We start from the raw sequence: 16,253 nt of genomic DNA on the forward strand, positions 1-16,253 counted from the left end.
ACATAAAAATAGGCATCAAAGAGTGGTGGTCCTTAAACTCACCCACTGTGCTCACTGGTTTTGACTGGAGTCAGCCTGTGGATGTACCTGGTTGCATTGATCACTCTCCTGCTTATGCACTTTTGAGAGATCTCCAGGTTTTTGCTGCTCTGAACCTCATTGCTACGAGCTTTAGGCACAGGCCTCCCTTGTGTGGGACTGTACCTGGTATATGTGCATGGAATGTGGCTGCTGGTCACAGGGCATATGAGAGGTGAGCCCAGGGATCACACCCAGCTCTCTTCCTAGAAGCAGCATCAGTTGCCACAAGTGTCGGTCACATGTGAGATGCCCTTGGTCTAGTCTCCTTGGAGGTGTCCAGGCACTTTCTCATGGTCTCTTAGCTGTTGGCAATAAAACCTTCAGAAGCTATTTCATTATGAGGTCTATATTTATTGTCATTGATAATGTTATATTCCTTTTCTGTGTTTGATAGTCATTTGTCTTCCTTTGTAAAATTTCTGGTCATATATTTTGGTCATTTTTAACTAGATTAATTATATTTTTCTTACCAATTTGTAGGTTATCTTTACATATTTTCAATTTTCAAGTGTGTTAGTTATATTGAAACCTCTATCAGTTATATTGAAAATATATTCTTAAATTTCAAAACATTTTTAGTTTAAGACATCTTTCTACCCCAGATAATCAAGCATTGATTACATTATTCTTGTATCCATTATTTATAAATGTAAATGACAGTGTGTCTCTTAGTTGCTTTTGGTATATAGGAAAAATTAATCCTTGTGAAAATATTATTAACAATCACACAAAATTGAGTACTACTTAAGTCAATGAATCATAAGTCAAACTTCAGCAATATGGTAAAAAACTACTGACCTTTACATTCACAGAAAAATTCATGAACTTCCTATAACAATATGGGCATATAATTTAAAAAAAACTCATACTCACTTTACATTATTCTGTAGCTAGTAACATCATGAGATGCTTTTAAAAGTCAGAAATATTGTACTATTTAGAAATACTCTGAATAGGAAAGAAATTAGCTGTAAATTTTATTCTCAAAATTGATCAATAAAGAGGAAAATACTAGTTAAGCAGACAAAAATGTACCAAAAACAGGGTATTGCTCATATATACAGAAGATATGAACAGTATAGATTTATTTCTAGTTGATTCAATCCTATTTACACATTTAAAATACAAAATTACATTTCAATCTGTCAAGAAGCTGACCACATTTAGCATCAGAAAAGGAACTTGACTTTAGCTTCTGATCATGACCTCAATATCCTGGAATAGGAAAAGGAATTTCATGGAATCTAGATGCATTTATCAACACCAATTAATAAAAGTTAATTCTGAAAAGTAATTCCTGAATGTCATCCATTCACAAATGAGTCAAAGGCATTAGGACCTTAACACTTGGTACCACTTGAAGTTGTGAACTACTCTCCTACAGTGGTTGGTTTTCATCTCGTCCAAGGATTGTTACAGTTGCTGAACTAGATGAAGTAGGGTGGCTGAGGCTGTCTGCAGAACTTTGTTGTTGTGGTCTCCATTCTGATTGAGGTGTAGTTTTATAGTCACTGCTGGCTTTATCTGTTGCCTGAGACTTCTGCTTGCAGGCTGTACATCTAGTCGCCACTCAAGGCTGTGATAACTGGGAAGGCTGGGTGCCAATTCACCCAGAATAGTCCTGATCTCTTTTCTGTTGTCCAGGTAAAGCTGAAGCAATAATTTGTTCAGTTCTTCAGAGAATCCCAGAACAAAAACAGAGTCTTGGAAACCCACTTCAGAAATCATGAGCTTGGAGCTCTCAGTGAGCAGGTAGGTCAACCCTTCCACACCATGCTGGACAGTGTTACTGCTCATGTTGAGCTTCCTGGCGGCACCCTCATAGACCCTGGGGATGGTCCTTGCCTCAGGAACTCCACCCTGATCCACCCAAACTCCACCACCACTTTGGCAGGAAGGCCAGGTGCTCCTTATGCTCTTCTGACAAGTCCAGCAGCATCTTCGCTGGGCACCCTTTTCCACCCAGCAGCACCCTGGTCTTCCTGTTTAAGACATCTTTGGACATACAGATGTCTTTAATTTTTTAAAAAAATATTTTTAGTTATAGTTGGACACGATACTTTTATTTTATTTATTTATTTTTATATGGTACTGAGAATCAAACCCAGCACCTTGCACATGGTAGGCAAGCACTCCACCGCTGAGCTCCAGCCCCAGCCCCAGCCCCAGATGTTTTTAATTTTATGTGCTCAAATTATTAATCTTTTCTCATGTGATCATATGTTTTTATGTGTGCAATCTTAGGAAATATTTTATAAGATCAAGTTTTAAAAGCTACCCACAATATTTTCCACTAATCACTTTAAAATTTCCTTTTAAAATATTAACATGGTTAATATATCTAGAGTTGACAATACATATGGAATGATGTAGGAATGCAAGTGTGTATTTTATTTGTGGAATGTCAGTTCTCCAGTCCCTTTTGTTAAGTAATTCTCTTTTTTCCTACTTCTCTATGATGCCATCTCCATCATGAATCCAAGTTGTCCATGTGGACAGTTCTGTTTCTGGGATTCTTAAGAATGTGTTGATAAACTTGTGTTTTTATTGTATTGATACATGATTCTTGCTACATCGGTTGAGAATGTTTCCTTCCACTACAGAGTAAAAAGAAAAAATATAATCATAAGACATCCACTTGTATAGAAGGGTAATAATAGTAATCTGTGTGATATAGCTTTCCTTGGGAAGAATATATTTTGGACATAATTTTTTTTAATGTAGGAGTATCAGAACACTGCTTATAGAACCCACTCAACACTAAGTAGCCATGAAGCAGAGACCTGTCCCCTACCAATGGACAGCTCTCTTTCTTTCATGACATCTATTCTTACCATATGAAAAGTCTTCCATGTAAAATAATTGCCACTTACTCAGTATTGTAGAGAGAGTTGTGAGATACTCTGTGTCTAATAGAAGAAAAAATAGGCCTTAATCTTATTATGTGGGATTAGGCCCCAATTTCCTTAATAAGACTCTTACTGTACAGGAATTAAAACCAAGAATCAGTAAAAGGGATGGAATCAAACTAAAAAGTTTCTTTTCAGTAAAAGAAACAATCTGTGAGGTGAACAGAGAGCCTACATCCTGGGAGCAAATCTTTACACCTCACATATCAGATAGTGCACAAATCTCTAGGGTACATAAAGAACTCAAAAAGCTAAACACCAAAAAAACAAATAACCCAATCAACAAAAGGGCTAAGGACCTGAACAGACACTTCTCAGAAGAGGATTTGCAATCATTCAATAAATATAAGAAAAATGCTCATCATCTCTAGCAATCAGAGAAATGCAAATCAAAACCACTCTAAGTTATCATCTCACTCCAGTCAGAATGGCAGCTATTATGAAGACAAACAACAATAAGTGTTTGTGAGGATGTGGGGGGAAAGGTACACTCATACCTTGCTGGTGGGACTGGAAATTGGTGCAGCCAATATAGAAAACAGTATGGAGGTATGGAACCACCATTTGACCCAGCTATTCCTGTCCTCAGACTATATCCAAAGGACTTAAAAACAGCATACTACAGGGACACAACTACATCAATGTTTATAGCAGCACAATTCACAATAGCTAAAGGAGGGAAATGCAGGGAAGTGGGTTTAAGAAATATAGTAGAATGAAATAGATGTGAGCCAACCTAGATGTCCTTCAGTGGATGAATGGATAAAAAAACGTGGCATATATACACAATGGAATTTTACTCAGTATTAAAAAAGAACAAACCATGGCATTTGCATGTAAATGGATGGCACTGGAGAAGATAATACTAAGTGAAGTTAGTCAATCCCCCAGAAACAAATACTGAATGTTTCCTCTGATAAAATAAGGTTGACTCATGGTGGGGTTGGGAGGGAGAGCATGGGGGAAACAGGGTAAAGGGGTGGGAGAGAAAGGGAGGGGGCAGGGGATTAGCAAGGATGGTGAAATGTGATGTATGAAGACTTGAATTGGGTGTCAACATACTTTATATACAAAAAGAAATACAAAAATTGTGGTATATATGTGTATTAAGAATTGTAATTCTACAAAAAAAAAATATAGCATTACCTTAGGTAGAGGGAAGTGAAAGGAGGGGAAGGCAGGGGATATGGGGATAAGAAAGATAGTAGAATGAAACAGACATTATTACTTTATATATATGTGACTGTTTGACCAATGTGAATCTACAATATGTACACTCAGAAAAAGAGAAATTGTATCCCATCTACGTATGATATATCAAAGTATAAAAGTGCATTCTACTGTCATGTATAACTAATTAAAACAAATTAAAAATTAAAAAAGAGAGAATTGTGGCTTTGACCAATAGCGTTGCCCCTGCATCTCCCAAAAGAGCAAGAGTGCATGGCTCTCAGAAAACTCCCTCTGCTGAGAAGCCTTGCTTCCCTTCAGTCTGGTCCTCACAACTACCCTCTTACACTGTTACCAAGAAAGCCTAATGTGTGCATGGGAGTGGGTATGTCATGAGGAATAGAACATTCCAACATTTAGATTGTATATTGCTTCCACTCTGCATTCTTCTTGCTCACTACCCTAGTGTGTAATTTTGCAATGAATTTCCTTTCATTTTACTGAACATTTTTAAATTCTTCAAAGACTCTGTGATTCTAGAATGCTGTGTTGTTTTGTGAGCCTCTGTGTTTTCATGCAAAATGGAATGTCTAATTGATAGGAGGTTGCTGTTACATCAAAGTAAAGTTTTGCACTTAATGTAATTTCTACATCTGCACCAGCATTTTACTATTTTAATCAGAACAACTTTATAATGACAATAGCTTAATTTATAATAATAATAGCTTAATAGTTAATTGATAGGCCAGAACCACTCCAGGTTCCTCTTTAGATTTCATGGTGTTTTAGCCTTCAAAATACTTTTTTTTTTTGGCAGGGAGGATGTACTGGGGATTGAATTTAGGGGCACTCTACCATGGAGCCACACATCCCCAGCCCTATTTTGTATTTTATTTCAGAGACACGGTCTCACTGAATTGCTTAGTGCCTGTTTTTGCTGAGGCTAGCTTTGAACTCATGATCCTCCTGTCTCTGCCTCCTGAGCTGCTGTCATTACATGTGTGTGCCACTGCACCTGGATACCTTAAAAATACTTTTAAAAATGACCTAGACAAAGTCTTATGTTGACAAATGTAGTATATGCCTTTATGTATTTATGTTCTTTTGCATATCCCCTAATAAAATTTTATAATTTGTCTACAGAAGTCTTAAGTCTATTATTTGATTATTTAGGAATTTTCAGTCTCTGATACTATTGTAAATAGTATATCCTGTTCAATCACGATTTCTAATCATTTGCCACTGGAATATAAAACTTTAATTTTGCTTTTATATCTCAAGCTTTTATTCAGGAACCTTGACAATTTCTATTTAAAAAATAAACAATATATTAAAAAAATCGTCATCATTTGAAAATAATGCAAGTTTAAGCTTTCTATATTTTAGTATTCCATTCTTCTACTTTCTTTTATTCTCATTATATTTTACTCATGAGGATCTCCAATACAAATTTGATTAAACATGGTGATACCGGGTATGATTATTCTGATTTTAAATAAACATTTCTAGGGAGGAGAGATGCTAGCAAGAAGTCTGACTAGAAGTCCTACCATCCTTCCTCCCATAAAGACAACTCCCAAAATAAGCAATGCATTTTGGTGAGGGTAAGTGAAGAGAGCCCCAGAGCACATCTAAGGATCACCAGAAGCCAGATAGAGCATGGGATCCTGGGAGGTTCACACAGAGTATAGGACACACTTAGTTTCTGACACACCATCAACAGCCAGGAGCAGCTCAGAACAAGGGAGCTTCCTCCCTGTGTGGACTAATCAAGCAAGAGGACCCCAGCAGCTCCCACCCAAACCTTGGACACCTTCCATACTCACTACTAGGACTCTTGTATTCTCATGCCACTCAGCTCTCCTGAGGGGACTGCCTGGAGTCCACACATCTGAGCTCCCAGAAGAGAAGGAGGTGACGGTGTACCCCACTCCTGTGGCCAGCACAGCTATTAGACCATGACACCTGGGGACTGGAAATACTGCTGGATTGTGTCTTGCTCAGGTGACAAACAGCCATGGCACCCCACCTTCCCTGAGACTTAGCACTGCTAAACCACCCACACTTGGTGGCCTGCCACTCCTGAGCTCAGCCCCTGTCATAGCCTACCCCATGGGGCCAGCCTGCAGTGAAGCCACACATCAGTGCTCCCAGACCCTGGTGCATCCTGCCCCTCAGGGCCTGGACTGGGACTGTAGGCTGCCTCCTGGAAGAGGCATCTGAGTGCCCACAGCAGTCATAACCTACGTCTGACTGAAGTTTCACATCACTTCTTGGTACCTAGCAGAGCAGCCAGACTTGCAAGGACTGAGATGAATGTAGTGTCGTGGGTTCAGAAAACAGCACTGGCTGAGCTGCATCCTCACCTACAGGTCAGAAAACCCTACAACCCTGGGTAAGACCGAGGACCCTGCAATGCTGGAACTGTGTGATCTTCCTAGACCTTCCACTCCTAGAACTGGATAGGCCTCTGTGGGGGGCTGTTGCATTTTCCTTCCCTGATTGGTTGCAGCTCTGTCAGTCACTTGCAGTGATCTGGCCACATTCAAAGTGGCCCTACATGGCTGCCCTGATCCTGGAAGTAGCAGAATGTGTCTTCATGCTTAGGCATGCCTTCCTATAACCCAGGGGTCAAATTACCTTACTTGTCCTTGTAACCCTGCCCCTCTTGACCTTATTTGGATGAAATTTTCTAAAGAATGAGGGTCTCCCTGGTAAAAGTCCACCCTTGGACATGCTCACTCTCACCAGCCCCTCGTGAGATTCCTTGCTCTCCCATTTGGAGAGCTTGAGGCAGAGGAGCTGTCCTGGGTGTTTTATTTGGTATCCTAGGAAATTCACTGGAGTAACCTTTAGTTTGGATGCCTGTGCTGCTGGGGGCGGCAGGCCTGCCAAGATTCTGCAGTCCTGGAACTGGATAGGAATCCTAGACCCTACAATGGAGTGATCTCCCAGAACCCTGCAGTTCTGGAACTGGGTGAGTTTTCTGGACCCACCCCCATTCCTGGAACTGGGTGACCCCCAAGCTGCTGAGCTGCTGAGCCACTCTGCTCCCTAGAGAGGAGTCATTATATATTTTTGTTTCCCTTCCCTTCAAAGTGCAGCACTGTGGGAGTCCATCCTTGAACTGACTGAGTTTACTCCCTGGCTAGGTGTGAGGTGCTCAGACACTTTTAATGTGGCAGAGCTCTCCCCACCCTTTTTGGGTTTGAGAGCTTTTCCGTGTGATGTGGAGGCATGTCTCACCACTGCCTCAAAGACCCAATCATCGCACCTGACCTTGCCACATTGCCCCCCGCTTGACCTTCATTGGATAAAATTTTCCCCAGAATTTTTTGTTCCCCAATAAAAGCCCTATCCCTAGTGTTCTCTCTCTCTCTCTCTCTCTCTCTCTCTCTCTCTCTCTCTCTCTCTCTCACTCTGTCTCTCCTCTTCAGTTAAACCTCACTGCCTCCCTGGGGGGCTTGAGGCTGAGGGTTCAAGAAGCCATCCCAGAGCTGGTTTAAAGGTAAAATGGTGTCTGTGTCTTTAATTTAAACTCCCTGAGGATTTTCCCACGTGACCAAACTGTTCACACCATCTGCACTGGCCCTGGACTAAATAGCACCACAAACTCTTCTTGCAATCATAGAATGAGAAAGGGCCGACTCTTATGTAGATCAACTAGGAGTTCCTTTGAGTTTGTTGAGATGAAAAGTGCTTAGAACAGTAACTCACCTAATAAATTCTCAGTACACTTCACCATCACCTGGTTAAGATCAACATTTCTTATTGTGTACTATATATCCTTAGATAGTGGAACTGTGTGCCTTGCCAGTGGTCTGATGGCTTTCCAATGGCCCTGTTCATAGCCCATGGTCCTCATCCCTGCCACCTGCTCCTTCTCCCACATCCTTGGGCAGTGGTTTGCAGACAGGTGCACACCAGGATCATTTGCAGGTCATCATCTCATCTGACCTCCTTCTTCACCTGAGGCTGCTGGCCTCTCTTTCCTGGTTCCCAGGCACTGCTCATGTGATTTGCTGTCCTGGGCCCTTCTCCACATTGATAGAAGGGAGCTGAGCCATTGTGGTTGGATGGTAAACACCAGAACATATTTACAGTCCTGCAGAACTTCTAGCACCATGAAGAGTGCAGGCTCTGCAGCCAGGTGCCTGGGTGCTGGCTCAGCTCCTGCTCCAGTTCTTCCCTGGACAAGTCCATTGCACTAGCCCTACCTGCCTTCCTCTGTGAAGACTGACTCCTATGTGGAGATATGTTGGCATGTGGTCTTAATCATCTACTAAGGAAGAGGCTTAGAATTACTTGGTATGTAATAAGCAGTCAAAATTAAAAATTTTAACTTATCTTTTCTTAATATTCCTCATTAGGAGCTCTAGATCTTGGGATAGTAAAATTAATGGAAGCTAGCTGGGTTCAAATTCTGACTGAAGGACTCATTGGGAGCACAATTTGGAGCACATTATTAAACTAAGATCAGCCTGTTAGGCTATAGGATTAATACTACCTACTTCCTAACACACAGTTATTTCAGAAGTAAATAAAATAAATGGAATTAAGCACTTTGTATAATGCCTAGCATGTAATAAATAGGAATTACTAAACTTCAGTGCAGTGGTTTTTAGACTTTATGATTACTGATACCAGATTTAAGATCAAAGATATCATATAGGACCCTATTTTCATATGTCAATTGGAATTTAGCTCTACTAGTATCTAGAGCTGCAGTAGCAAGAAGTAGTTTTTTAAATCAGTGTGTATGAACTCTTACAACAAAAATATACTAGAAAAAAATTGAGTGAAATATAGTTTTAAAAAAGTATATTCACATATGTATATTCACTAAAGGCAGACCACAGTCAAAAAAGAGTTAGAAAATTCCTTATGAATTTCAAAAGTCTAGTTTGACCCCTGTTGAGCAGTTAGTCAAGAAAGAACTTTCACTATGTTAACACACCCCTCAGTGGCTTTGTTTCATGGAAGAATTTCCAGTCTGTTATTTTAGTGCTGTGCTATTATGCATTAGATGAACTAGTTTTCCTGGTTGGTTTTCTATTTGTAACATTCAATTGATAATCAACCCAGATTTGTTTACAAGATTTGGGACTTTTAAAGTCATTACGATGCTTTTTTGTATATACACAGCAAAGAGGCTATTTTCCAAATGATGTTATTTTGCCAACATCATGAATGAGATGCTGCCAATTTGACTGGTTTGTTAAGAAGGTCCTTTTTTTTTTAGTTTCAGGATTTCTTCTTGTAGGTCACAATTTGCTAAGTGTTTTTTTTTTTAACATGTATGGTGTCTAATTTTATTGAATATTCTTTAACACATCCACAATACCAGTATCTTGATGTGATGCTTCCTCTTTATCAGTGTTGTCCAATAGAACTTTCTGCCATGACAGAAATGTACAGTATCTGCACTGCACTGTCACGTATAATAGCCACCAGCCCATGAGCCCATGTGGTTACTGAGTTCTTGAAATAAGTGGTGGGACTGAGATAGTGAAATTTGATTTTGTAGAATTTTAATTAATTTAAATAGTCATACAAGGGCTTTGGTTCCTGTATTGAATGACTAATATGTAGGTTAGCAGAAGACCTTTTAATTGGTGTTCATTATAATTTTCTTTTCCTGATCTTTTTCCTTGCCTGCCTTCCTTTCTTTGTTCCTTCCTTCCTTCCATTCCTTTTTCCTCCCTCTCTCCCTCACTTTTCCCTTTTCTCCTTTCTCTCCTTCCCCCATTCCTTCCTTCCTTTTTTCCTTCCTTCCTTCCTTCCTTCCTTCCTTCTTTCCTTCTTTCCTTCCTTCTCTCTAGCACTGGAGCTCAATCCCAGGGCCTCAGCATGCAAGGAAAGTGCTTTACCACTGAAACACATCCCAGCCTTCAGGAGAGTTTTCAATTAAAGTCTCCTGAAAGAAAACTGGGTGTACAAATATAATAATTACAATTTTAGAAATGGGAGGTCCATCCATGCTTTTAATTCCAGTGGCTTGGGAGTGTGAGGCAGGAGGATCATTAGCTCAAAGCCAGTCTCAATAAATTAGTGAGATACTGTCTCAAAAAATAAGATCTCTGAATGTGACTCAGCGGTTAAGCTCCCCAGGGTTCACTCTGCAGTTCCAAGGGGAAGATAAGAATTTTACAAATGGGAAATAATGTTTTTGAAATAGTACAAGTTACATATTTTAGCTTCAATTTAAAAGTTTAGTCCTATTCTCAGACTTTATTTACAGGACATTCTGCTATTTTTTTTTCTTGAAAACATGGTACTTAAACAAATCTGACTTTTTCAAATGTGAAAATAGAATCCACTGAGAGTTAGCTGCCAATTCCTGATAGTATTTAGTTGTAAGTTCCACAAATACAGAAAGGTTTTTTGTTTGTTTTTAGTACTGGAAATTGAACACAGAGCCTTGCACATGTTAGGCAAGCACTTAACTGAGCTTTATTCCAGCCCAGAAAGTGTTTTTAAAGATTGTCTTGTCTCTGTTATCTAGCATGGTGATGGTGTATAGTAAATTGTCATTCAATGTTTGTTTAATTATTGTAATTAAATATCAACAACCTAAAGCTTTAAACTACACAACAGTCCTTAAATCCTACAATCCAATAGTGACATCAGTTCATGTTAGTAGCAAGATGGAGATGGGAACCAGGGCCACAGTGCAGTGATCCCTGGCTGGTAGCTGAAACCTCAGGATGCAAACTGCATCAGCACAGGGCACTGGCATGTATGGACACATATTTGGAAACAGCCCACTAGAATCAAGGTCTATTTACCCTACAGTCTTAGGTTCAGAGTTAGAAAGGACTTTCCACATGATTTAAACCAACATTCTTTCCCCAGAAGGATTTGTCTTTACAGTGTATTAAACATGGTTGCTATGGTCTGAATATGTTCTTCCCAAATGTATATGTTGTGACAATCACTATTGTGACAGCAGCAAAAGGGAAAATGAGACTTACTATGCTCTCAAAATCAACTTAAATAAATTATGTCTCAATTCTAATGACATATACATTTTCACTGGTTGATAGTACAGGTAGAAAAAGTATGTAATGTGATTTATAAGTCAAAACGTGTGATTAGGTCATGGAGCTCTATATTTTTTAACAGAATGAATGCCCTTATATAAGAGGCTTCACACATCATTCACATCCCTTTCCCCCCTTCTGCTTTCTGTCAACTGATGACGCAGCAATACACGCCACCTTGGACAATGTGAATATACATAGTGTTACTTAACTGTACACTTCAAAATGGTCTAAATGGCAAATTGTAAGTGTATTTTACAATAAAAACATCAAAAGATGCATTTTCTATTGTTCAGTGTTTCCTGCTATTATTTAGTAATCACATTCATTAAGAGTACTAAGCAGCCAGGCACAGTGGCTCATGCCTGTAATCCCACTGGGAGGCTGAGGCAGGAGAATTGCAAGTTCAAAGCCAGCCTCAGCAAAAGCAAAAGCAAGGTGCTAAGAAATTCAGTGAGACCCTACTCTAAATAAAAAACAAAATAGGGTTGTGGATGTGGCTCTCTGGTACCCAAAAAAAAAAAGAAGCACTAATCAAAATTTCACAACCCTGTATTTGAGATTCAATTCTGCTTGCTGCATCTCTGAAAACTAAAAGCATGTCACTTAGCTAAGCCTCAGTTTCCTCATCTGTAACACAGGAATTATAAAATGCTTACTTACCCATTAGAAGTTGCTGTGAAATTTCAACTTGGTAAACTCTAAATACACAAAGCTCAATAAATGTTAACTCTGATTTTATTTTTAAGTTTTCAAACCAATATGATTCTTGTACTTTGTATAAAGAAGGCTAAAAACTGGCTTTAGCATTAAAAAGTCCATTTGTTCATTTTTCCTTAGTCCTTAATGTTATGGAGAACTATAATAAGATTACATGCCCTAAAACACATTTCATATTATAGTCAAGTGGTGAGCCCATGTGTTGACCACTGAGTCAATAGTTAATAATCTTAAAGTATCATACTCCAAGAGGCAAAAATTTCAGAGAAGCCACAATAACTTATTGTACTTGAAATAATTTACATATAATAATGTGTGTATAAACCTATACATATAATTTTTATCAAGTATAATATGATCATACAAAAACATTGACTCACAATATAGTTCACACATACCAAGAATGCTATTTTATTTTTGTCCCTTTTACATCATATTTTAGGCAAGATGATGAAACCCAGAAAATAACAGGAATGGACTAGTTTATAAAAACTGGGTATTTTATAAGTGAAACACATTCAGTCATCTACATCTCTGAAATTGCAAACAATGTGACTTACTATACTCTCAAAATGAACTTAAATAAATTATTGCTCAATTCTAATGACATATGCATTTTCACTAGTTGATAGTCCAGGTAGAAAAAGTATGTAAAGTGATTTATAAGTCAAAAGATTTCATACAAAAGGATTTTGGGGGGTGGGTACTGAAAATTGAAGTAAGGGACACTCAATCATTGAGCCGCATCCCCACTCTTTTTATGAACTTTATTTAAAGACAGGATTGCTAAGAGTTTTTGCCATTGTTAAGGCTGACTTTCTACTTGAGATCCCACCTGTCTCAGCCTCCCAAGCTACTGGGATTGCAGGCATACATCCAAAGGAATGGTTTTAACCAAACCCTCATAATGTCAGGAGAAAATGCATTGAAATTAAAAATATCTGAAGCACGCATTTTTTAAGACCATTATAAAAAATACAAAAAAGGTTAAAAATGTCATAAAATAAAAATTTATACAGATAAAGTTAAGGGGTTAAAAACTATCAAATGTATTAAAATCATCTAAAGTCAAATAAGACATAATTTATCTATATAATTTAAATTATAATATCATATAAATATATTGCATGTTATATAATACATATATAATATAAATTAAATACAATATATTTATATAACCTTCTAATTTATATTATGTATAATACATTTATTTTATCATATATACATATAATAAAAATATATAAAATATATATATATAAATTTTATGTATATTAATATATAAATATATATTCATAATATATTATATATAATTTATTTAATATACATACTTATATATTTATATATAAATTATATATATTGATATATAAATATATAAGTATGTATATTATATAAATTATATATTACATATCAAAATGTTTATGATTCATATGTATTTAATATGAATTATACATAATATATGAAATATGTGTATATTATATACACATATAATAAAATAAAATATAAATTAAATATATAAATATTATTTTATTATCTATAACATATTTATTATATATCATATAATATATTTAGATTTATATTAATTTATATTATATTGCATATCATTGTAATGTAATTATATAATAATATAATTTCTATTATTAATAAGATAATAATACAATTATTATATTAGTATAATTAATATTAATATGATATATAAAACATGGATTATATTATAATTATATATAAACAACTTATATCATATAGATATATATAAATCTATTATATGTAGTATATAATAAATAATACATAATATATAATATATAAATATATTATAATTTAAATTATATAGTTTAGTTATTTGGCTTTAGATGGTTTTAATGCTTCTGATAGTGATTTATCTCTTAGCTTTATCTGTACAAATTTTTATTTTATGACAGTTCCAAACTTTTAGTATTTTTTTTTTTAAATAACATTTATTGGTGTCACTTATGGTAGAAAAAAGTTCCTACACCAGATGTGCATGACCCAATCGTTAAATAGAACATTTCTGAGGTGAACACACATCCTGACCCACATTTTTATATCCAGTTTTTTAAGATAGCCAATTCCTCCTCTCTCTCTTCCCCAAAACATGTGAGCAACTGCTAATGGAAAGCAGTAAACAGCCACTTGGGCTATAGCATTTTCAACTCCACTCTGAGGTGAAGATTCCAATTACATTTGAGACTTAAGTTCTCTTGGTTTTCTCCTAAGGAAAGTTCTGAGACCAGTATTTACAATATTACAGCACTAGCAGATCAGTGTCTTCAACTCGTCTCTTTCTGCTGTAGCCTCTTCACCAGTTGGGGGAGGGCCTACACTTCCATAGAATTTGCTGATAATTGGCTGAACAATTTCTTCTAGATCCTTTTTAGTTTTGAAGTCTTCAATGTCAGCTTCTTGGTGGCTTTCCAGCCATTCAATCTTTTCCTCTACAGCTTTTTCCATGGTCTCCTTATTTTCAGAGGAAAGTTTGCCTCCCAACTTTTCTTTATCTCCAATCTGATACTTTAGAGAGTAGGCGTAGCTTTCCAAGTCATTCCTAGTATCAAGGCACTCCTTGCATCTTTTGTCTTCCTCAGCAAACTTCTCAACATCATTAACCATCTTTTCAATTTCCTCAGGTGTCAGGCAATTTTGGTCATTGGTAATTGTAATCTTATTTTTGTTCTCTTTACCTTTGTCTTCAGCTGTCGCCCCCAAAAATAACATTCACATCTATCTCAAAAGTGACTTCAATCTGGGGGACCCCACAGGAGGAATTCCAGTGAGATCAAATGTACCCAGAAGGTGGTTGTCTTTTTTTCAGGGGTCCTTTACCTTCATAGACCTTGATTGCAACAGTAGGTTGATTATCAGAAGCTGTGGAAAAGATCTGAGACTTCTTGGTGGGTACCACAGTGTTCCTTGGTATCAGTTTGCTCATGACACCTCCCACAGTTTCAATACCAAGTGTCAGGGGACATACTTCAAGCAGTACTAGGTCACCTGTATCTTGATCATCAGAGAGTACACCAGCCTGGACAGTGTCACCATATGCAACAGCCTCATCTGGGTTTATGCCACAGGATGGATCTTTGCCATTGATGAACTCTTTAACAAGTTGTTGAATCTTTGCAATTTGAGTAGAGCCACCAACAAGAACAATCTCATCAATATCAGACTTCTTCAAGGCAGAATCCTCCAGTACTTTCTGAACAGGCTTCATGGTAGACCAGAACAGGTCCATGTTTTCTCTTCAAATTTTTCCTGAGTCGGGGTTTCAGAAAAGTCTTCTTCATAGAAGGACTTGATTTTAATTCTTGCTTAATGTTGAGCAGACAGGGTCCAGTTGGCCTTTTCTACTTCATGCTGGAGTTTCTGCACAGCTCTGTTTTCTTTCCTAACATCTTTGCCAGTCTTCTTTTTGTACAGCCTGACTAAATGTTCCATAACATGCTGGTCAAAGTCTTCTCCACCTGGATGAGTATCTCTATTGGTGGCCATGACTTCGAAGACATCAAAATGTCAATGGGGAGAAGAGACACATAGAAGGTTCCACCACCCAGATCAAACACCAAAATGATGTTCTCTCCCTCCCTCTTATCCAGACCATAAGCAATAGCAGCTGCTCTAGGCTCATTGATGATCCTCATAACATTCATGCCATCAATAGTTCCAGCATCTTTGGTTGCTTGCCAGTGGCATCATTAAAAAAGGCTGATAGAGTAACAACTGCATAGGTGACCTTCTTTCCCAAATAAGCCTCAGCAGTCTCTTTCATTTTAGTGAGAATCATAGCAGAGATTTCTTCTGGAGCAAATGTCTTAGTTTGCCCACCTCCAATGTCAACCTGAATGTATGGTTTATGTTTATGTTTCTCTTCAAACACTTTGAAAGGCAAGAACTTGATGTCTTGCTACACAGAAGGGTCATTCCCTGTGCTGCCAATGAGCCGCTGGGTTTCGAAGACCGTGTTCTCAGGTTTGGAGATGAGCTGATTCTTGACTGTATCGAGGATCAGATGTTCTTCTTCAGGGGTGAAGGCCACATAATACGGCCTGATGCACTTTCCCTGATCATTGGAGATGATCTCCACTGGCCATTCTTGAACGCCCTGAAGCAGGAGTAAGTGGTCCCCAGGTCGATGACGACCATGGTACCCATGTCCTTTTCTTGTCATCCTGCTCAGCCATGCTGCGCAGAGCAGCAGCAGAACCGCGGCCACCAGAGAGAGCTTTATCTTGCCCTAGCTGTTGGCCACTTGCTCTCATCAGCAGACAGCCAGAAGTCGCCAGCAATCCAGCAATAGGCTGCAGCTGACAGCAGTGAG

General features: G+C 37.9%; 2 pseudogenes; both read right to left on the minus strand.

Annotated features, from left to right (window-relative positions):
* Positions 1–1,413: 1,413 nt before the first annotated feature.
* LOC143404394 (COMM domain-containing protein 2 pseudogene) lies at positions 1,414–2,020 on the minus strand (annotated as a pseudogene).
* An 11,959-nt stretch (positions 2,021–13,979) lies between these two features.
* On the minus strand, positions 13,980–16,087 carry LOC143403930 (endoplasmic reticulum chaperone BiP pseudogene; annotated as a pseudogene).
* Positions 16,088–16,253: the final 166 nt, after the last annotated feature.

The sequence above is a fragment of the Callospermophilus lateralis genome, chromosome 7, assembly GCF_048772815.1.
Source record: "Callospermophilus lateralis isolate mCalLat2 chromosome 7, mCalLat2.hap1, whole genome shotgun sequence".
In the NCBI taxonomy this organism is placed as follows: Eukaryota; Metazoa; Chordata; class Mammalia; order Rodentia; family Sciuridae; genus Callospermophilus; species Callospermophilus lateralis.